This window comes from Bombina bombina, chromosome 6 (genome assembly GCF_027579735.1).
Source record: "Bombina bombina isolate aBomBom1 chromosome 6, aBomBom1.pri, whole genome shotgun sequence".
NCBI lineage: Eukaryota > Metazoa > Chordata > Amphibia > Anura > Bombinatoridae > Bombina > Bombina bombina.
In genome coordinates this window covers 189,114,268-189,139,298 of record NC_069504.1, presented here as the reverse complement: position 1 = coordinate 189,139,298, position 25,031 = coordinate 189,114,268, and positions in this window count along the sequence as shown.

The following is a 25,031-nucleotide window of genomic DNA, read 5'->3' as shown; positions in this document are numbered from 1 at the left end:
TAAAGAGAATATATGACTTAAGAGAAGGGAGAGGGTAAAAAGAGAAATTAAAGAGAGGAGATTGTAGAGAAAAAAAAGTTGAGAGAGAGAAGGGAGAGGTGATAATTATTAAAACAAAATCTCCACGTTTGCTATGACCTTCCATGACTGTCAGCACTCTATTTCTACACTCTCCCAGTGGCATTATTTAGTTTATTTTTGTATAAAATAAAAATTACTGCACAATAAGTTGTTTTACAATGGCTAAACATATTCAAAGAGGGGGTGGAGTAGTGGGTGTGGTGTGGGGGTATAGTGGGTTGGATAAGAAGTGGCGAGTGACATTTTGGCCTGGCTAGTAGGTTAGGACTGGAAATTTTGAGCATATATATATATATATATATATATATATATATATATATATATATATATATACATATTCTATGTATTATTTAGAATATTTAACAGTATGTATAATAATTATAAATATTTATATATATATATATATATATATTAAAAAATGAATATTTCAAGAACATGCTTTGAAAATAGCAATTCCTCATGTGTGCTAAACTGACTGCGTTACTCCTAAGCTGCAAACCCCAATGCATGTTATGCATATTCTAAATTCTTCACATAGAAAATGATGTAATTTGTATATATATATATATATATATATATATATATATATATATATATATTACGATAATGTTCATGTAAAATATATATTTATACCTATTTATCTATAGGAATAGAAATACAGGTATAGGTATATAGATACATATATAAATATGTATTTAGAATAAAAACTACGGGCGCGATCCGATATACTGCATAGTTTTAGGTGCAAGCGAGGGAACCCGCGCCGCCCGTAATTTCACCTTGCAACTCGACCTATACAATATACTGCGCCGTCAGATGCTAAACTGGCGTAAGTAGGAAAAACCGGCGATCAGCTAAAATGTGCGCAAATACACATTTTTGTTGTCGCTAGTCGCTTGAGTACTCTCAATAAAGTGTAGTTTTATGCAAATTAGGCAACGAATCGTCGCAACTAACTGCCAGTTCTAAAAGATGCACCACGTAATTACGACATTCAAAAATCATACTTAAACCCCTGCGCAGCCGCCATTTTCTTTAGTGTGTTTGGTTGGTTCTTGGAGCTACAGCACACTACAGTGAGTAGGAGAACGTGGTTAGAGTAGAGAGAGAGGCGCATTGCATAGATTTAGTTAGGTCGGATTTGGTGGATTTGTTAAGCTTGTACAATCACACGAGGCATTGATGCGCAGCCACCAATCAGCAGCTTCTGAGCCTATCTAGATATGCTTTTCAGCTAAGAATATAAAGATAATGAAGCAAATTCGGTAATGGAAGTAAATTACAAAGTTGTTTAAAATTGCATGCTCTAGCTGAATCATGAAATAATAAAAATGGGTTTAATGTCCATTTAATGCTACTTAACACATTGAAATTCATGATATGAGGTGGAATAGTGAGTTTTCAGTAAATGGACACTATAGTCATCACAACCATAGTGTCACTTAAAGAACACATTTTCACCATTACTGACATGTACACAGAACTATTGTATGAAACACATAGATGTATACTTTGCATATTAAAAACCCTCATATCACAAATCTCAATGTGCACATGCATGTTACAGAGTTTGACATGAGAATGTGTATAGGCCCTAGCATGTACATTGTATGCCCACATGGATATATATCTGACTGTACTAATCCCTCTCATCATTTGACTCCTCCACAGAACCTCCAGTCACCAGGGTGCAAACGCCCATGCATCCACGTCCACCACCGCCACAAAGAATTTCTCCACCTCGACCACCAGTCCAGAGAGTCCAACAAGAGTATGCTCCCAGGCATGAGCTGGAATGGACTGCCTCTATTGACAATCCAGAGGTCATGCCACCAGCATTGCAAGAGGATACCTAGCAGGAGCCCTGGCCGGAGGACTATTCCTTTGGCTTGGAGGGGGAGCCAAGTCAGCCCCGAAGGGTAGATGCCTTTACCCCCCCACCACCAATATCAGGCCAGTCAGGGATTATACCACCAGGCTGAGTGGGTGCACACCAGCCGGCAATGGGACTACCAGTCCATCCGGAGATCTCCACCATCTGCTTCGCTTGGAAGAGCTCCAGCATCTGAGGAGGAGCATAGAGCTGTCATCATCCCTCAGGCAGCACCAGCAGCTGTGATTCCTCTGGCAGCACCAGCAGCTGTGATTCCTCTGGCAGCACCAGCAGCTGTGATCCCTCCAGCAGCACCAGCAGCTGTGATCCCTCTGGCAGCACCAGCAGCTGTGATCCCTCTGGCAGCACCAGCAGCTGTGATCCCTCCGGCAGCACCAGCAGCTGTGATCCCTCCGGCAGCACCAGCAGCTGTGATCCCTCTGGCAGCACCAGCAGCTGAGTATATTGAAGTTGAAAGAGCAGATAGAGGTGAACCTGCGCCTAGAGTCCCTGCTGGGGAAGAGTCTATAGATCCTCTCACTTCCGCCATGGGCGACGAATACATTGCCCTACAGAGGAGGCAAATATCAACCTATGAGAGACCAACGCAGATTTTACAGGAGCCAACAGACTTTACTACAGCATTCCATTGAGCTGCAACGGGACATGGCAGCATCTTTAAGTGGTATTGTCCAGAATCAATCTCAGATGCTGAGAGTTATTTGGGACATGCAGATTCAGAGTGACAACAGATGGAGGGAACAAAACCAACTGTTGGGTGTGTTGGTGGAGCATTTCACACACCAGCAGGACATTGCCTCCAGCATCTCATCTGTGGCCAACACTCCTGCAGGATCCTCTGAATCCACACAACCCAGGAGAGGCAGGGGACCTACTCCAGGCCCCTCAGCCCCCTCATCTAAGAAGCCTAAAAAAAAAAATATTGTTATATTTCATCCTAAATCTTGTCCTCTGTTATTTACCATATAATTGTCATCCACATCCATGTGAGGGGTGTTTTAGTACACTAATATCTTTGAAAAATATAATAAGGCCTGTGTGGAAATGGCCCAGAAAAGGTAATATCATCATGTTTATGACATATTCATGTTCTCTAAACCACATCACATAGTTGTGCATGAAGGGTACATATAGTGATATTCACTTTTAAGATGTAAATCAAGGTTTCTCACATCCAATAGAAATTGACCCATGTGCAGGGATAGGCACGAGCCAAGGCTGTGGCGGACATTTTCTAAGGTAAAGAGTTTTAGTGAAGGACACCTTGCCTATCCCTGCACATGGGTATATATATCTAAATAATAATGTTTTTACAGAAGTTGTGAACATAAGGTATAAACATCCATTTTCATTCCTTGAAATGATAGTCAATAAATCATAGTGACCAAAACATGAATTGAACTAATGATATATTTTCAGTAATTAGGGTGGTTAAGGGAATGGGGGTGGGATGTAGTAGTTTCACTTACATGCAGTGGAACTCCGCAGTATGTAATTCGTTGACCAGCTGCAGCAGGGGCAGCACCATCACCATGGACCTCAGCAGCAACTATAGAATCAGCATGTGTAGACATAACAACAGGGGATTGTAGGGCTTCCAGCACCCCTTGTGCCCCACGATGTCCCCTTGTGCCCCATGATACACCCCTTGTGCCCCATGATGCACCCCTTGTGCCCCATGATGTCCCCTTGTGCCCCATGATGCACCCCTTGTGCCACATGATGCACCCCTTGTGCCCCATGATGTCCCCTTGTGCCCCATGATGACCCCTTGTGCCCCATGATGACCCCTTGTGCCCCATGATGACCCCTTGTGCCCCATGATGTCCCCTTGTGCCCCATGATGCACCCCTTGTGCCCCATGATGTCCCCGTGTGCCCCATGATGACCCCTTGTGCCCCATGATGACCCCTTGTGCCCCATGATGCACCCCTTTGTGACTGGTTTGACAAACTTGCAGGGGCAGGAATAATAAATGCTTTGAAGAGGTTAACTAATTGTGATCTAGCTGCTGATATGTTTGTTGTTAAGCATGCACTTGTTAGGCCTTCAGAGAGTTAAGTTGGTTTCTAAGTCAGTGCAAGGGTTCCTGCGGCTGAAATTTGTGGCGAGATGAGAATGGAGTAGATTTTCTGAAATCTGCGCACGTAAGTACTTACGCCGTATATTGGATACCAAACTGCGCGTGTTTTGTATGTCAGTCTATGGGCCAAGAAACGATGGGCGAAGTCAGAAATATACGCACGTAACTACTAAGTTACGCCGTATATAGGATACCAAACCTGCACAAATATTGTCATCGCCGGCTTTTGCGGGCGACGATTTATATCGGATCGGGCCCTACATTGTTCTGTATGTGAAGAACATTTGAATGTGACATTCTCATAACTCCTGTCAGGTTAGCGCAAGAGTATTGGTGTCAGTATCAGTTTGAACTCTCCATTGATTTCTAAGGGGAGAATACGTTAACATGGTCTCAATATTTTGTTAGTGCACGTGGGGTTTCGCTCATGCACAAACCTTTTCCTTTCAACTTGTAATAGAAGTGTAACGCACACAAAAGCCTACATCAAGCAATGTTAACACGCGAGCAGGAGTGCTAAATAGCACTCCATTAGTAATCTAGCCCATTATTGATTGTTGTCCCATCATTTCCTGTTGACCTATGCATGCTGCTAGTACTTATTGGGTCTAATCTCTTTGGGACTTAGACCTATGATTACTCTTCCCATTGACTCAGCTTCATCTCTGTCCTGTCTTCAGACTTATTTGTTACCATTATTCAGTAATCACAGGGAGATATTTGTGATATCTGTATATGCTTGATTGGAAATAAAACTTTTTAAAAGTTATTTCAAGTAGTTAATTTTATTGGTCATCTCATTAACAGCTCTATATTCCATAGACATAAGGTTCTGGTGTTACTGTCCACAAACAAAGATGAGAGAGTTGTTCTTATCAACAATATTTGGGATCTTCACATTAGTTTCAAAATCAACTAAAACTGCTTTAATTGAGATTAATATCAAATCATTTTAATGGAAAATTCCAATTATATTATATGTGTTGTAATTTATTTAGGAAAAACAAGGAAAATATTTTGCAATTGTAAAAGCCATAGTTTAAGCTTTTTATCAAACGTTTAAAAGCAAGACAATTCCTTACATAAACTGTTCCCACTACCCCCTTGGGAGCTTTGCATGATGTTATCAATGACATCATTGATTAGATCACACATGACTACTTTGATAACATCATCAGTGACGTCACTAGTGACCATCTAAGCCCCTGGTAAACTACATATTCCACCCTCCCTCACATGCAACCACCTCCTCATCCTCCCACCTCACACATAATCTCCTTCACACACTCTCATCTCCATTACCCACACATGTTTCTTTACCTCCTCCTCCCTCTAACTCATTTTCTCAGCAATGTTTCCCTCACACACCAGCTTATGTTCATCCCTTTAGACCTCCCTCCTCAAACACAGCTGCCTCCTCAAGCTCTTCTCCCACCTCCCTGATATCCACTATCCTCCTCATACTCCACACAGCTTCCTCTTCACCTCATCTCTACAGTCTTATACACATCCTCTTATTCCTCTCTTGCTCATGCACAGCACCCTCCTCACCTGCTGTTTGTTACAGACAACCTCATCCTTATACTCTCATCCCTTCTTTACACGCAGCCATGCTTATGCTCTTAGCTCACTGCCCCTCACATGACAGCCCTTTCTCACCCTCTGTCCCAAACTCCCTTGCACACAGCCGCCTCATCATCTCATCCACTCTCCCTTGCATATTTATTTATTTATTTATAAAATATTTTACCAGGAAGGATACATTGAGATTTCTCTCATTTTCAAGTATGTCCTGGGTCCAAAAAACATTGCATTGATACAACAGGGTACAATAATACAAAAACAATATTAATACATAACATATGCAGAATTTAACATAGAACAGATAGGAAATATATAATCAACCATGACAGGTGCATTCTGTTTTGAGAAATGTAGAGAGGGATCTCTTAAAGGATATTAGGCCTGGGGAAGATTTGAAAGTGTGCGGGAGGTCATTCCATAACTGTGGTGCTCTTTAGGAAAAGGAGGCTTGAGCTGCTTTCTTTTTGTATTGAGGCAAGCTAAACAATGTACTGGTACTGGATCAGAGGTTATAGGAGGTGGGAATAGCCGGGGAGAGCATTTTGCTCAGGTAGGGTGGGAGCTTCCCAGAAAGGCTCTTAAACACAAGGCAGGAAAGATGGAGGGTGCGTCTGGATTCCAGCATCAGCCAGTTTATTTCTTTTAGCATGACACAATGGTGGATCTTGTAGTTACATTGTAGCACAATGCGGCAGAACGAGTAATACAATGTATTACATTTATTAAGGTGAGTTTTCGGTGCAGGTGCGTATACTACGTCCCAGTAATCCATGATTGGCATCAGCATTTGCTGTACAATCTTTTCCTTTACTGTAGGGCTGAGGCAAGATTTGTTTCTGTACATGGCACCTAGTTTTGGATGCAAGTTTTTCTATGTGGAGGCCAAAAGATAGATTAGGGTCTAACAACATACCCAAGTATTTGAAAGAGTGGACTGCGGTCAGTGTGCAATTGGATTTTGTTTGATGCGTAGATGGGAATATTGTAATTTGTGTAATTTAGGTCCCATTCCAAAGATCATTGTGACAGCTTTGTCATTCTTTAGGAAGAGTTTGTTTTTTGAGATCCACTTTTCTATCTCTGTGAACTGGCCTTGGAGCACTGCTTCAAGCTGCGGCAGATCAGAATTGTTTGCATAGATGACTGTGTCATCTGGGTACATGTGTACAGTTGAAGATTTGCAAACATTAGGCAGATCATTTTAAAATAATGTGAATAGTAGGGGGCCGAGAATGGAACCTTGGGGAACACCACACATGACTGGGAGAGGGAGGGAGTCGCTGTCAGAAATGGAGACATATTGTGATTGATCCGATACATATGATCAAAACCAGGTTAACGGACGATCAGCAATACCAGAGTTTTTTAGTTTGAGCAGTAGTATGTCATGGTCTACTGTGTCAAAGGCCTTTGCAAAATCTAGGAAAATAGTTAGGTCTCCTTAAAGGGACACTAAACCCAAAATCTTTCTTTCATGATTCAGATAGAACATACAAATTTAAACAACATTACAATTTACTTCTATTATTTATTTTGCTTCATTTTTTAGATATCCTTATTTGAAGAAAAAGCAATGCACATGAGTGAGCCAATCACATGAGGCTTCTATGTGCAGCAACCAATCAGCAGCTACTGAGCATATCTAGATATGCTTTTCAGCAATGAATATCAAGAGAATAAAACAAATTAGATAAAAGAAGTAAATTAGAAAGATGTTTAAAAATGCATTCTTTTTCTAAATCATGAAAGAAAAAATGTGGGTATCATGGCCCTTTAAGTTATAACTCCTGCTCATATTTCAACACCACACTAACACATTTCACTAGTAGTGTCACCTGTACTGTTACAAAAGTTTGATTCTTTTAAAATATATATTTCTGCACAATCTGTATGCACACACACACACATATATATATATGTCATTTTTACTAGTGAATCAACTATATCATGTGGAATGTCATCATTAATGATGCCATGCAAAGCTCCCAAGCTGTTTTAAATGTTTGATATAAAATGTAAACTATGACTAATATGTTTTTTTGCCAATTAATTTCTTTGTGTTTCCAAAAAAAAAAAAAAATAAAAAAAAAAAAAAAAAAAAAATAAAAAAAAAATATATATATATATATATATATATATATATATATATATATATATATATAATCTACGTATATGTTTTAGAAAAAAACTTTAAAGGGACAAGGAACCCAACATTTTGTTTAATGATTCAGATAGAGATACAATTTAAATAAAAAAAAACTTTCCAATGTACTTCTATTATCAAATGTGCATCATTCTCCTGTTATTCTTTGTTGAAGAGATATCTAGATAGATAGCGTGCACATGTCTGGAGCACAATATGACAGGAAATACTGCTGCCATCTAGTGCTCTTGCAAATGTATAACGTTGCAAAATGCTGACAAATAGTGCTGCTTCTTTTGAACTTACATTCTTGTTTTTCAACAAAGGATAACAATGAAAATGTAATAATAGAAGTAAATTGGAAAGATTTTTTTAAAAAATTTCATGCTCTGTCTGAATCATGAAAGAACATTTTTGAGTTTGTAAGCCCCTTTAAGAAAAAAAATGTTTTTATTTCTTTTTGAAAATCAAATAAATAGCAAACACTTTTATTCTGCAAGAAGGGGCACTAATACTGTGTATTATATTATATTTTATAGACAATTGTAATTAATACAACTGCCTCACTGATTTAAAGGGACAGTAATCTAATTTCAAGACATTGCTGTTGTGTTGCTATAGAATTTGATATCAACCAAGTCTTAACATTTTTAAAACAAATTAAATCCTTTTTACAGCAATTTGCTTACAGTAGCCAAATTCCACCCACCATTTGCCTTATTGAGAGAAGAAAATCTGGACTTAAAGGGACAGTATAATGTAAAATAGTTTTTCCCTTAATGTGTTTCCAATTACTTTTTTTTACCAGCTGCAGAGTATAAAATGTATGAGATTTGCTTATTTGTGTATATGAACTAGCTAATTTTCACCTAGATTACGAGTTTTGCATTAACAGGGGTGCGGTGCTAACGAGCAGTTTTCCCTCACCGCTCACTTACATACAGCGCTGGTATTACAGGTTTTTACAAACCCGGCGTTAGCCACAAAAAAGTGAGCGAAGAGCAAAATTTTGCTCCACATCTCACCTCAATACCAGCGCAGCTTACGTTAATGGGGAGCTGGTAAAACGTGCTTGTGCACAATTTATGGGGGAGAGCCAGCTGAAAAAAAAACTAACACCTGCAAAAAAGCAGCGTAAAGCTCCTTATGCAGCCCTATTGATTCCTATGGGGAAATACATTTTATGTCTACACCTAACACCCTAACATGAACCCTGAGTCTAAACACCTCTAATCTTACACCTATTAACCCCTAATTTGCCACCCCGACATCGCCAACACCTGCATTACATTATTAACCCTTAATCTGCTGCTCCAGACACCGCCGCCAGCTACATTATAGTTATGAACCCCTAATCTGCTGCCCCCAACATTGCCGACACCTACATTATATTTATTAACCCCTAATCTGCCGCCCCCAATGTCATTGCAACCTAACTACACTTATTAACCCCTAATCTGCCGCCCCAATGTCGCTGCCACTATAATATACATATTAACCCCTAAGTCTAACCCTAACACTAACACCCCCTAACTTAAATATAATTAAAATAAATCTAAATAAAATTACTACAATTATCTAAAGTATGCCTATTTAAAACTAAATACTTACCTGTAAAATAAACCCTAAGATAGCTACAATATAACTAATAGTTACATTGTAGCTATCTTAGGGTTTATTTTTATTTTACAGGCAACTTTGTATTTATTTTAACTAGGTACAATAGTTATTAAATAGTTATTAACTATTTAATAACTACCTAGTTAAAATAAAGACAAATTTACCTGTAAAATAAAACCTAACCTTAGTTACAATTACACCTAACACTACACTACAATTAAATTAATTACCTAAACTAAATACAATTAATTACAATTAAATAAAATTATCTAAAGTACGAAAAAAAACAAACACTAAATTACAGAAAATAATAAAATAATTACAAGATTTTTAAACTAATTACACCTATTCTAATCCCCCTAACAAAATAAAAAATCCCTCCAAAATAAAAAAGCCCTACCCTACACTGAATTACAAATAGCCCTTAAAAGGGCCTTTTGCAGGGCATTGCCCCAAAGTAATCAGCTCTTTTACCTGTAAAAATTTTTTACAAACACCCAACATTAAAACCCACCTCCCACACAACCAACCCTACTCTAAAACCCACCCAATCCCCCCTTAAAAAACCTAACACTAACCCCTTGAAGATCACCCTACCTTGAGACATGTTCACCCAACCGGGCAGAAGTGGTCCTCCAGACGGGCAAAAGTCTTCATCCAACCGGGCAGAAGTGGTCCTCCAGACGGGCAGAAGTCTTCATTCAGACGGCATCTTCTATCTTCATCCATCTGGTGCGGAGCGGGTCCATCTTCAAGACATCCGAAGCAGAGCATCCTCTTCTAAAGACAGCTGACGACTGAATGAAGGTTCCTTTAAATGACGTCATCCAAGATGGCGTCCCTTCAATTCCGAATAGCTGATTTCTGTTTCTATTGGCTGATTTCTGAATTCTATCAGCCAATCGGAATTAAGATAGAAAAAATCCTATTGGCTGATGCAATCAGCCAATAGGATTGAACTGGCATTCTATTGGCTGATTGGAACAGCCAATAGAATGCCAGCTCAATCCTATTGGCTGATTGGATCAGCCAAAAGGATTAAAGTCCAATCCTATTGGCTGATTGCATCAGCCAATAGGATTTTTTCTACCTTAATGCCGATTGGCTGATAGCATTCTATAAGCCAATTGGAATTAAGGTAGAAAAAATCCTAATGGCTGATTTCTGTTTCTATTGGCTGATTTCTGAATTCTATCAGCCAATTGGAATTAAGGAAGAAAAAATCCTATTGGCTGATGCAATCAGCCAATAGGATTGAACTGGCATTCTATTGGCTGATTGGAACAGCCAATAGAATGCCAGCTCAATCCTATTGGCTGATTGGATCAGCCAATAGGATTGAAGTTCAATCCTATTGGCTGACTGCATCAGCCAATAGGATTTTTTATACCTTAATGCCGATTGGCTGATAGCATTCTATAAGCCAATCGGAATTGAAGGGATGCCATCTTGGATGACGTTATTTAAAGGAACCTTCATTCAGTCGTCGGCCGTCATTAGAAGAGGATGCTCCACGTCGGATGTCTTGAAGATGGACCTGCTACGTGTTGGATGGATGAAGATAGAAGGTGCCATCTGGATGAAGACTTCTGCCCGTCTGGAGGACCACTTCGCCTGACTTGTATGAAGACTTCTCCCGGCTTCGTTGAGGACTTTGGCCCGGCTTGGATGATCAATAGGGGTGATACTTTTGAGTTCAAAATAACAGGAAAAAATACAGATGCAGTCCTGTATACATTTTAGATCTATAAATGTTTTTTATCTTATCTGGTGTACATGCTGGGATAAACAGTATATAGGGTGCACCTCTAATGAGGTGAGAGAATGTATTAGGGAGCATCTCTCTGATATGAAGAGTTTGGACAAATGCTCAGAATTAGCAAAGCACTTTATCACAGAACATCAGTGTAACCACCACTCTGTCACGGGTAGTATATTGTTTGTCCAGGAAAGGACCCTAAGGTTGGGAAGTGACTATAGTAACACAATCCCAGCACAGAGGGTAGGATGTGACAAGCAATGCATGGGCAATGGCAGTACAAATTTGTCAGGCAAAGAAAAACAAAGTTCAGGCAAAAGGTCAAAAGGCTTCAAGGCAAAGGCAGGCAGAATTGGGATCCAGCAAAATGGTCACGTAAACAAGCAAGGTCGGCAGCAGAGATAAACAGCAAGCAGTTCACAGAAGTAACACACCCAGGAATAGATCCTATACACAGGCAATTACAGAAAGCAGGAAACATCCTTAAATAGGGTGTTGATTGCAAAACTACCTGCAGCTGGCAGGCAGGTGGAGCCAGAGAGTAAGCCAGAGCAGGTAGAAGAATAAGCAGATCATCAAACGTTGAGCCAGAATCCTCCAGTGGCTCAGGGGAAAAGCAACCAGCCAGAGACATGAATAAACTCCAGCCACAGGCACAAACACACTCACATGGAAAGATTACGAGTGGAGCACAAATGAACGCTCTCGCTTGAGCGTATGTGCAGAACATTGGAATGTGAACTATTTACAGTAAATACATAGTAAAAAGCGTTATTAAATATGAATATTGCATAATTATGCTTTTACATGTTTTCATCTACTTAACAGAAAAGGGCTCTAATGCACATATATATATATATATATATATATATATATATATATATATATATATATATATGTATACATGTTTTTATGTGTTTATATGTGTATATATGTCTGTAAATACATATATACACATATAAATACATGAATACATATATACACACATATAGATACATAAATACATATGTATACACATATAAATACATATGTATATATATATATATAAATACATATGTACACATATAAATACATAAATACATATGTACACACACATTTTATATATACACTCACCAGCCACATTATTAGGTACACCTTGATAGTACTGGGTTGGACCCCCTTTTGCCTTCAGAACTACCTTAATTCTTCATGGCATATATTTGTCAGGAATCCACTCCTTGTTTTCCTTTTCACCTAACCATACCTGCTCTGCTTACACCACTCCCCTATTTAAGCCTTCTGTGCACCTTAAACAGGTACTTAGTTATTGTGTTTTCTACTAGAAGCTACGCCAAACTTTGTCTCTGTGCAGACCCAGCTCCTATCTAAAGATTCTATTATTGCTATCTAAATAAAAGAACCTGCCTACTTATAACTACTGAGGAATTAACCAACAAATGAGATTTAACTACAATCAAGTAGTTTATTAAGCTTCAGCGTTCCGGATTGAGCAAAACAACTTACAAGCAAAGGATTACAGCAGCTGCCACAGTGAGGATTGTACTCTGACTCGGACTGACAGTTTATGCAAAGGACAAGTAAGCAACCTCTTTTACTCTCATTTGGGACTGTGTGAATCATATTACTAACCGCTCCGGTCAAGGAGCTTGACCACACCCCCCAGGTTACTACAGGTGCAACGGAGCTGTTTGCAGCCTCACGCAGTTTCTAACTGTCATTGCCAATACACACAATTGTTGATATCTCTCACTCTAGCTACTATCCTTGCTCAATTAACTCCGGAAGTCTCTCTACTGCAGCTATAAAACAAAGGCAAAAGTTAAACAACAATTTCACCTGTTTCCTTTTCACCTTATAACAGCCTTCAATCTCATTGCTGTTACTACATTCCTCTCTTCAGTGAAGTTAATAAATTTAATAAAGGAATCTGTAACCTATCGCTTGCCATACTACACTTGTAAATGAACTCTCACATAAGATCTTACAAGTTATTAGAAAACAGGTGTTAAGGATTTAACAAAATATATATATATATATATATATATATATATATTTATATATATATATATATATATATATATAGATATAAAATCAGCCAATCAGATTGAGCTCGCATTCTATTGGCTGTTCCGATCAGCCAATAGAATGCAAGCTCAATCTGATTGGCTGATTGGATCAGCCAATCGGATTGAACTTGAATCTGATTGGCTGATTCAATCAGCCAATCAGATTTTTCCTACCTTAATTCCGATTGGCTGATAGAATCCTATCAGCCAATCGGAATTGAAGGGACGCCATCTTGGATCTTAAAGGAGCCTTCATTCGTCGGTAGTCCGTCGGTAAAGAAGGATGTTCCGCTTCGGCGGGATGAAGATTGAAGACCCCGCTTGGAAGATGACATCACCCGGATAGAAGACTTCTTCAGCGCCGCTTGGAAGATGACATCGCCCGGATGGAAGACTTCTTCAGCGCCGACTGGAGGATCACTTCATCGGATGGAAGATTTCTTCAGCGCCCCTTGGAGGATAACTTCTGCCGCTCCGGGTCTCCTCTTCGGTTCCATCGCTGCTCGGCTGAGTGAAGACGACTCAAGGTAGGATGATCTTCAGGGGATTAGTGTTAGGTTATTTTAAGGGGGGTTTGGGTTAGATTAGGGGTATGTGGGTGGTGGGTTTTAATGTTGGGGGGGGTTGTATTTTTCTTTTACAGGCAAAAGAGCTGAATTCTTTGGGGCATGCCCCACAAAAAGCCCTTTTAAGGGCTGGTAAGGTAAAAGAGCTTTGAATTTTTTTAATTTAGAATAGGGTAGGGCATTTTTTTATTTTGGGGGGGTTATTATTTTATTAGGGGGCTTAGATTAGGTGTAAGTAGCTTAAAATTGTTGTAATATTTTTTAAATGTTTGTAACTTATTTTTTTTATTTTTTGTAACTTAGCTTTTTTATTTTTTGTACTTTAGTTAGTTTATGTAATTGTATTTAATTGTAGTTATTTGTAGTTAATTTATTTAATTAATTTAATGATAGTGTAGTGTTAGGTTTAATTGTAACTTAGGTTAGGATTTATTTTACAGGTAATTTTGTATTTCTTTTAGCTAGGTAGTTATTAAATAGTTAATAACTATTTAATAACTATTCTAACTAGCTAAAATAAATACAAAGTTACCTGTAAAATAAATATTAATCCTAAAATAGCTACAATGTAATTATTAATGACATTGTAGCTATCTTAGGGTTTATTTTACAGGTAAGTATTTAGTTTTAAATAGGAATAATTTATTTAATGATAGTGTCGTGTTAGGTGTAATTGTAACTTAGGTTAGTTTTTATTTTACAGGTAAATTTCTCTTTATTTTAGCTAGGTAAGCTATTAAATAGTTAATAACTATTTAATAGCTATTGTACCTAGTTAAAATAAATTGAAAGTTACCTGTAAAATAAAAATAAATCCTAAGATAGCTACAATATAATTATTATTTATATTGTAGCTATATTAGGGTTTATTTTAAAGGTATTTAGTTTTAAATAGGATTAATTTAGTTCATAATAGAAATATTATTTAGATTTATTTAATTAATATTTAAGTTAGGGGGGTGTTAGGGTTAGTGTTAGACTTAGGTTTAGGGGTTAATAAATTTATTACAGTGGCGGTGGTGTAGTGGGGGGCAGGATAGGGGTTAATAAATTTATTATAGGTGGCGACGGTGTAGGGGGGGCAGATTAGGGGTTAATAAATTTAATATAGGTTGCGGCAGGGTCCGGGAGCGGCGGTTTAGGGGTTAAACTATTTATTTAGTTGCGGCGAGGTGCGGGATCAGCAGGATAGGGGTTAATAACTTTATTATAGAGGGCGACGGTATAGGGGGGGCAGGATAGGGGTTAATAGGTATAATGTAGGTGGCAGCTGTGTCCGGGAGCGGCGGTTTACGGGTTAATACATTTATCAGAGTTGCGGCAGGGTCTAGGAGTGGCGGTTTAGGGGTTAATAACTTTATTTAGTTGCGGGGGGCTCCGGGGGCGCTGGTATAGGGGGTAGAACAGTGTAGTTAGTGTGGGTGCTTAGTGACAGGCTAGCAATAAAGCTGGGAAAAAGCCGAAGAGCAGTGAGATCGGATGAGTGATAACTATCACAGTCCGCTGCTCATCGCCCTGTACTTGGTGCACGGCTTATTGACAGCTTTATTTGATAACTTAGGCGAAATTTTTCAGGTCCGCGCGGCGATGTGAGGCGAGCTTAGGCAGGCGTATTGGGCCTGCGAAGGCTGGAAAGTTGACACGTTGATAACTACCCCCCTTAACCTCTCTCAACTCTTTTCTGACCGCTATGGATGAATTTTATTCAGATACCAACCTCCAACTTAGCACAGAAAGTAAAATGAGAAAGTTAAAGCAAGGGCCTAGACCTGTCAAATTATACATTACTGAATTTAAACAGTTTGCGACAGACTCGCAATGGAACGAAATAGAATTGAGGAACCAGTTTAGACTGGGTCTCTCTGAGGCTCTTAAGGACGAACTAGCCAGAGTTGTCCTACCTGATGATTTGGAAACACTCATGAAATTAAGCATCCAGATAGACCGTAGACTTCGTGAAAGAAAAAATGAACTTCATAACCAAGATTTGGTTTACAAGAAACCCACTCATACTACTCCACATGTCTCTTCTAAACCAACTACAACTCAGGCAGAAGCCATGGACATTGGCTTTATACGTGGTCCCCTGACAACTGAAGAACGCTCCAGATACAGAAACAAAGGTCTATGTATGTACTGCGGTATGGCAAACCACACAGTCAGAGACTGTCCTACCCATGAAAGAAATAAATCCTGTAAGTCCTCTTCCTATATAACCTCTTTAATTGTACACAATAAACCAACTCACTGCAGTCTATTACTCTCTTTACAGTGGGAGCGAATGCTGCTGAAGAAAGAAGCAATCGTTGATACCTGAGCCCAAGGAAATTATACAGATCACTCACTTGTATCTTTAAATAAAATACGACTGATTAAAAAATTAAATCCTGTGTCTATACGTGTTGAAGATGGCTCAGAAATTTCCTCAAGTCCAATTACACATCACACCATCCCTATTCTAGTTACTATACAAGATTCTCATCAAGAATTAATTACTTTTGATATAATTCTCTCTCCACTATTCCCTATTGTTTTGGGGTTACATTGGCTACAATTACATGAACCCTCAGTAAATTGGAAAACTTTACATATTAAGTTGGATTCCTCATATTGCAAACAGTCCTGCTACCAACAGTCTTCTACAGCTCTCTTGCAATTTAATGAAGAACAACCAGAACCTGTTCACAGCTTGATACCAGAAGTATACTCCAAGTTCTCTGAGGTTTTTAGCAAAAAGGAGGCAGAGTCGTTGCCTCCTCATTGATCTTACGACTGCCCCATTGATTTAAAACCCGGGACCACACCACCCTGTGGACGTCTATACCCCCTTAACAAACCAGAATTGGACCATCTCAAGGAATACTTAGAAGAAAACCTACGTAAAGGATTTATAAGACCATCAGTTTCATCAGCAGCATCAGGAATATTTTTCGTCCAGACTAATGATCAATCTCTACGTCCCATAATAGACTATAGAGAACTGAAGAACATCACTAAGAAGAACAGATACCCACTACCCCTCATTCCTGAACTGATTGAAAGATTACAGGACGCAAAGATATATACCAAGTTAGACTTGCTTGGAGCCTATAACTTGATTCATATTAGAGAGGGGGATGAGTGGCTCACTGCGTTTAGGACAAGGTATGGGTTGTATCAATATCTAGTTATGCCCTTTGGTTTAACCAACGCCCCAGCAACCTTTTAATACTTTATTAATGATGTCTTCTGAGATCTACTAGATACATGAGTTGTCGCGTACCTCAACGACATCTTGATTTATTCATCCTCCCTGGAAGAACACATAAAGCATGTTAGCTGGGTCTTATCCTGCTTACAAGTGCATCGCCTTTATGCAAAGGCTGAAAAATGTCTATTTCACACTCAAGACATTACTTTCCTCGGATATCGAATTAGTCCCAATGGGATACAGATGCAACAAGACAAGGTGGATGCAGTTAAACAGTGGCCTCAACCCACAACTAGGAAGCAATTGCAGCGTTTCTTGGGGCTCAGCAACTATTATAGAAAGTTTATTAAGAACTACTCAACAATTGTAAAACCTCTTACAAAACTAACCAGTTCTAACATTCCCTACAGATGGAATGATCAAGCTAACCAAGCTTTCCTCTTCCTTAAAGATGCATTCACTTCTGCATTCACATCTTAAGTTTTCCGAATTCTACACTTCAATTTATTTTGGAAGTGGATTCCTCTGAATACGCCCTGGGAGCAGTCCTATCACAACGAAAAACCCTGACATCTCCTCTCCATCCAGTTGCTTTTTTTTTTCAAGCACATTATCCCCAGCAGAGGTAAATTACCCTATTGGGGAAAAAGAACTTCTGGCTATAAAAAGGGCATTTGAGCATTGGAGGCATCTGTTAGAGGGCACCAAAGACCCAATCATTATTTATACTGATCACCGCAACCTTGAGTATTTACAAAAAAACAAGTCACTCTCAAGTAGACAAGTTAGGTGGAACCTCTATTTCAGTCGCTTCAATTACCAGATAATATATAGGCCTGGATCACGTAATGGGAACAAACAACTTCAAAGTGAGTGACAGCAAAAGTAAATGTATTACCAAATTTTACACAGGAGTAGCAGCTACGTTTCGGAACAAGTTTCCTTAATCATGCATGATTAAGGAAACTTGTTCCGAAACATCGCTGCTACTCCTGTGTAAAATTTGGTAATAAATTTACTTTTACTGTCACTCATTTTGAAGTTGCTTGTATGCTGTTGGAGCCCTGAGTGTAGCTCCTGAGTGAACCTGTATGTCTCTGACCGTTGCTGTGCTGGACTTTCTCTGCTTATCTCACGTAATGGGAAAGCAGACGCACTATCGAGAATGGTAGACAAACCGCCTTTAAGTTCCTCACCTACTTCAATAATTCCACCTGAAAGATTCCTAGGAGCTATGTCGGTACTAGAAAAAGACATCCAAGTTGCACTGAAATCTGACACAAAGATACCATATAAAAAACTCTCCTTCAACAAGGAATTGTATTTCTATGGAACCAAATAATACATTCCAGAGTCACTTAGACATCTGCTGATTAAAGAATTCCATGAACCACCCCTCTCAGGACATCCAGGTATCCAAAGAACTCTGGAACTATTACAAAGACACTATTGGTGGCCAAACATGTTTATCACTGTACAAGATTATATAAGAACATGTAACATATGTACCATCTCGAAGGCAGAGAAGAAACCTCCTTATGGCTTTCTAATGCCACTGCCCATTCCAGATTCACCATGGAACCATTTAGGAATGGACTTTATTGTTGATCTACCCCTCAGTGTTTGGAAAAATACCATTTTAGTTATAACAGATCTTTTGACTAAGATGGCACATTTTATTCCTTTTCATAAGATCCCTTCATCTTCTGAGACTGCTCAACTTCCTGGATAATGTAGTACGTCTTCATGGTCTACCTTCCATACTAACGACTGATAGAGGGAGTCAGTTCACCTCTCGATTTTGGAAACATCTTACAACAGCCTTACAAATCGACCATCGTCTTTCTACCTCCTACCACCCACAAACAAATGGGAAATCAGAAAGAATCAACCATTGGTTGGAGCAGTATTTAAGATGCTACTGTGCATATCACCAACAGGACTGGGTAAACTTTCTGAGTATGGCTGAGTTCTCATACAATAACACCTTAAAATCTTCATCTTAAATGAGACCTTTTTATGCAAATTATGCGTACCATCCAAGATTATCATTTAACTATTCAGGTCTTGCAGACATACCCTCTGTAGATGAGTTACTACGTAAATTAACGGAAAATTATCTTATACTGAAGGAAAACATACAACAAGCTCAGGCTTCCCAAAAGCGTTTCTATGATCTTAGGAGATGACCCACACCTCAGTACTCCATTGGGGACAAGGTTTGGCTTTCCACTAAGTATTTGTGTCTCCAAGTACCTAGCAAAAAGCTTGCCACTCTTTTCATTGGTCCGTTTCCTATTTTGAGAATCATGAATGAGAATGCTGTTGTTCTTGACCTCCCATCTTCCCTTAGGATTCACCATTCGTTTCATGTGTCATTCCTGAAACCTGCTTCATCTTCAGTCATACGTGACCAAATACTTCCCCCGAATGTTGACATTCTGGAGGCGGTCTCCTTTGAAGTACAAGACATTCTAAATTCCAGAATTGTCGGAGGAATTCTTCAATATCTCATTCGTTGGAAGGGATTCTCGCCTGATGATGACACTTGGGAACCTTCTGTCAATCTTAATGCTCCTAGGCTTGTAGCTCGCTTCCATAGACGTTACCCCCATAGACCTAAACCCCAAGCCGAGGGTCGGCTTGCTTGAGGGGGGATCTGTCAGGAATCCACTCCTTGTTTTCCTTTTCACCTAATCATACCTGCTCTGCTTACACCACTCCCCTATTTAAGCCTTCTGTGAACCTTAAACAGGTGCTTAGTTATTGTGTTTTCTACTAGAAGCTACGCCAAACTTTGTCTCTGTGCAGACCCAGTTCCTATCTAAAAATTCTATTATTGCTATCTAAAGAAAAGAACCTGCCTACTTATAACTACTGAGTAATTAACCAACAAATGAGATTCTACTACAATCAAGTAGTTTATTAAGCTTCAGCATTCCGGATTGAGCAAAACAACTTACAAGCAGAGGATTACAGCAGCTGCCACATTGAGGATTGTACTCTGACTCGGACTGACAGTTTATGCAAAGGACAAGTAAGCAACCTCTTTTACTCTAATTTGGGACTGTGTGAATCATATTACTAACCGCTCCGATCAAGGAGCTTGGCCACGCCCCCGGGTTACTACAGGTGTAACGGAGCTGTTTGCAGCCTCACGCAGTTTCTAACTGTCATTGCCAATACACACAATTGTTGATATCTCTCACTCTAGCTACTATCCTTGCTCAATTAACTCCGGAAGTCTCTCTACTGCAGCTATAAAACAAAGGCAAAGGTTAAACAGAGAAGCATTACAATTTCACCTGTTTCCTTTTCACCTTATAACAGCCTTCAATCTCATTGCTGTTACTACATTCCTCTCTTCAGTGAGTGTGAAGTTAATAAATTTAATACAGGAATCTGTAACCTATCGCTTGCCATACTACACTTGTAAATGAACTCTCACATAAGATCTTACAAGTTATTAGAAAACAGGTGTTAAGGATTTAACAAAATATAACTCAGTTTCTGTCATTTAATAGCAGGTTCATCTAACAAATGATACTCACATTACTCTGAAACATTTAGAGTGATTTCACAGTATATCTTTGTTTAATTCTCCACTATCAAAATTCACTATGGTCACAAAGCACTAATCTTCAATATTAGTTCTGTGATAAAGTGAAACACAACCAACTCTTTGTATCAATCCACAGTTGTGATCCAAATTTAAGTCAATTCCTTACAATATTCAACACAGTGTTGGAAACATTTTTCAGTGATTTTGGTCCATATTGACATGATAGTATCATGCAGTTGCTGCAGATTTGTTGGCTGCACATCTATGATACGAATCTCCCATTTCTTTTGGATTTTGATCTGGTTAATGTGGAGGCCATTGGAGTACAGTGAACTCATTGTCATGTTCTAGAAACCAGTTTGAGATGATTTGAACTTTGTGACATGTTGGTCAGCAACAATACTCAGGTAGGCTGTGGCATTTAAACAATGCTCAATTGGTACTAAGGGGCCCAAAGTGTGCCAAGAAAATATCTTCCACAGCATTACACCACCAGCAGCGTAAACCGTTTATATAAGGCAGGCTGGATCCATGCTTTCATGTTGTTTATGGCAAATTCTGATACTACAATCTGAATGTCGCAGCTGAAATCAAGACTCTTCAGACCAGGCAACGTTTTTCCAATCTTCTATTGTCCAATTTTGGTGAGCCTGTGTGAATTGTAGCCTCAGCTTCCTGTTCTTAACTGACAGGAGTGGCACCCGGTGTGGTCTTCTGCTGCTGTAGCCCATCTGCTTCAAAGTTCGACGTTTTGTGCATTCAGAGATGGGTTTTCTGCATACCATGGTATTAACAAGTAGTTATTTGAGTTACTGTTGCCATTCTATCATCTCAAACTTGTCTTCCTATTCTCCTCTGACCTCTAACATCAACAAACAATTTTCGTCCACACAACTGCCGCTCACTGGATAATTTCTCTTTTTTGGACTATTCTCTGTAAACCCTAGAGATGGTTGTGTGTGAAAATCCCAGTAGATTAGCAGTTTTTTAAATACTCAGACTAGCCCTGGCACCAACAACCATGCCACATTCAAAGTCACTTCAATCCCCTTTCTTCCCCATTCTGATGCTCGGTTTGAACCGAGCAAGTAGTCTTCACCACATCTAGATGCCTAAATGCATTGAGTTGCTGCCATGTTATTTATGTTAACAAGCAATCGAACAGGTGTACCGAATAAAGTGGCCGGTGAGTGTTTGTATATGTATATACAGGTAGCCCTCAGTTTACGCCGGGGTTAGGTTCCAGAAGGAATGGTTGTAAATCAAAACCGTTGTAAATTGAAACCCAGTTTATAATGTAAGTCAATGGGAAGTGAGGGAGATAGGTTCCAGGCCCCTCTCGAAATTGTCATAAGTAACACCTAATACATTATTTTTAAAGCTTTGAAATGAAGACTTTAAATGCTAAACAGCATTATAAACCTAATGAAATAATCACACAACACAGAATATATAATTAAACTAAGTTAAATGAACAAAAACATTTGCTAAACAGCATTATACACCTAATAAAATAATCACACAACACAGACTTCACTTGCATTTTTCTGCAAACAGTTCTATCTATGCATTCCAATCTGGACTGATTTATAGACAGGAAGATCTTGTTCCTTTGAAATCTGCTCAATAGCTCAGTTCTGGTTAAAGTGATTAATTTCAGCTTGCTTGGCTTTGCTGCAACACAAGCGGACAGCTCCACCTACTGGCTATTTTAATAAATGCACTGCTTCTCAATGCTTTTCAATAGCAGTCACATGACTGTAAAAAAAGGTTGTTATTCTGAAACGGTGTAAATTGAACCGTTGTAAAACGAGGGCCACCTGTATATATATATATATATATATATATAAGGCATCACAAAAAGGTAGACAAATCCACTTCCAAATGTATAAAAACAAAATACTTTATTGTAGATAATTAAAATCCAGCGGAGGTGCATCAATAATGGATCAGGGTGATGTAGTGTGAACTGGCTTACGCGTTTCGGTTTTAAGCTGTAATCATAGCCTGGTGTTCCACTACATCACTTACAAATAAATAGTGACACAGTTTTTTCAATTGGTTAAAAAATAAAAAACAGTTTACACACCCCTATCCAATTTAATCCTAAATGCCTATTCAGAAACAGAACACTAACGGCTAGATTACGAGTCTTGCGTTAGCCTTAAAAAGCAGCGTTGAGAGGTCCCAAAGCTGCTTTTTAACGCTCGCTGGTATTATAAGTCTGGCAGGTACTGGTCACTTTTTTTCCGCGACTCGAGCATACCGAAAATCCACTTACGTCAATTGCGTATCCTATCTTTTTAACATAAAACTCTTCACTAAAGTGCTAAAAAGTACACTAACACCCATAAACTACCTATTAACCCCTAAACCGCGCCCCCCCTACATTGCAAATACTTAAATACATGTTTTAACCCCAAATCTGCCGAACAGACATCGCCGCCACTTCAATAAATATATTAACCCCTAAGCACTCCTGCCTCGCAAACATTAGTTAAATTTTATTAACCCCTAATTTGCCATCCCTAACATCGCCGACACATACCTACATTTATTAACCCCTAATCTGCCGCCCCCAACGTCGCCACCACTATATTAAATTTATTAACCCCAAAATCTAAGTCTAACCTTAACCCTAACACCCCCCTAACTTAAATATAATTTAAATACATCTAAATAAAATGACTATTATTAACTAACGGCTAGATTTGGAGTTTGGCGTTAGCCGTCAAAACCAGCGTTAGAGGCTCCTAACGCTGGTTTTGGGCTACCGCTGGTATTTAGAGTCTTGTAGGTAAGGGTCTAATGCTCACTTTGCAGCCACGACTTTTCAATACCGCAGATCCCCCTACGCCATTTGCGTATCCTATCTTTTCAATGGGATCTTTCTAACACCGGTATTTAGAGTCTTGGCTGAAGTGAGCGTTAGAAATCTAACGACAAAACTCCAGCCGCATGAAAAAAGTCAGGAGTTAAGAGCTTTATGGGCTAACGCTGGTTCATAAAGCTCTTAACTACTGTGCTCTAAAGTACACTAACACCCATAAACTACCTATGTACCCCTAAACCGAGGCCCCCCCACATCACCGCCACTCTAATACATTTTTTTAACCCCTAATCTGCCGACCGCACACAGCCGCCACCTACGTCATCCCTATGTACCCCTAATCTGCTGCCCCTAACACTGCCGACCCCTATATTATATTTATTAACCCCTAATCTTCCACCACCAACGTCGCTGCTAACTTACCTACAATTATTAACCCCTAATCTGCCAACCGGACCTCACCGCTACTATAATAAAGTTATTAACCCCTAATCCGCCTCACTCCCGCCTCAATAACCCTATAATAAATAGTATTAACCCCTAATCTGCCCTCCATAACATCGCCGACACCTAACTTCAAGTATTAACCCCTAATCTGCCGACCCGACCTCACCGCTACTATAATAAATGTATTAACCCCTAAAGCTAAGTCTAACCCTAACACTAACACTCCCTAAATTAAATATAATTTAAATCTAACAAAATAAATTAACTGTTATTAAATAAATTATTCCTATTTAAAGCTAAATACTTACCTGTAAAATAAACCCTAATATAGCTACAATATAAATTATAATTATATTGTAGCTATTTTAGGATTTATATTTATTTTACAGGCAACTTTGTATTTATTTTAACCAGGTAAAATAGCTATTAAATAGTTAATAACTATTTAATAGCTACCTAGTTAAAATAAGTACAAAATTACCTGTAAAATAAATCCTAACCTAAGTTACAATTAAGTTACTTGATAGGGTTAGACTGTCTAGCTGGTAGGGAATCAAGCACACCTGAAACAAACTTTATCCCAAAGTTTTAGAGTTACAGATAGTCGTGGTAGGTGGCGCAAAACAAGATTGCTATTCCCTGTAGTTCCTACCGTGTATGTGGGTGAATTTTGGAAGAGTTAGTCAAATCTAATATATATATATTGTCTATGCATTTAATGAACTAATAAGTTCCCTGTTTTATATTCTCTTTTGGATAAATAGATGTTGAAACAAGTTATAGTAAAATAGGCTCCTTTATTTAAATCTGGTAAGTTTACCAAATATTGGTGATACTAAAAATACACATTATACAGAGAATAAACAAATTCCTTTAAAGTTTAAATTGACACCGGTGTCTATATGTAGTTTAAAAATACTAAAAAATAAATATAAATATAAATAAAATATGTACAATCTTTTGTTCTCACAGGTTTTGTTTTTCACAAGTTATGTTTTTAACAAAATCTTTGTTGCATAGGTAAAAACAATACTTTATGTATAGTTCATATACGATACTTTATATCTAGTTCAGATTTGCAATTTCTGGTCTTGTTTTAGGCTTCAATTTACCATATAGTGGAGCACGGTTTGTGCAATATCTGTCACACTATATTAAATGTGTACGAAACAGTGCCTTGAAGTGTATCTGCTTGATAACACTTTC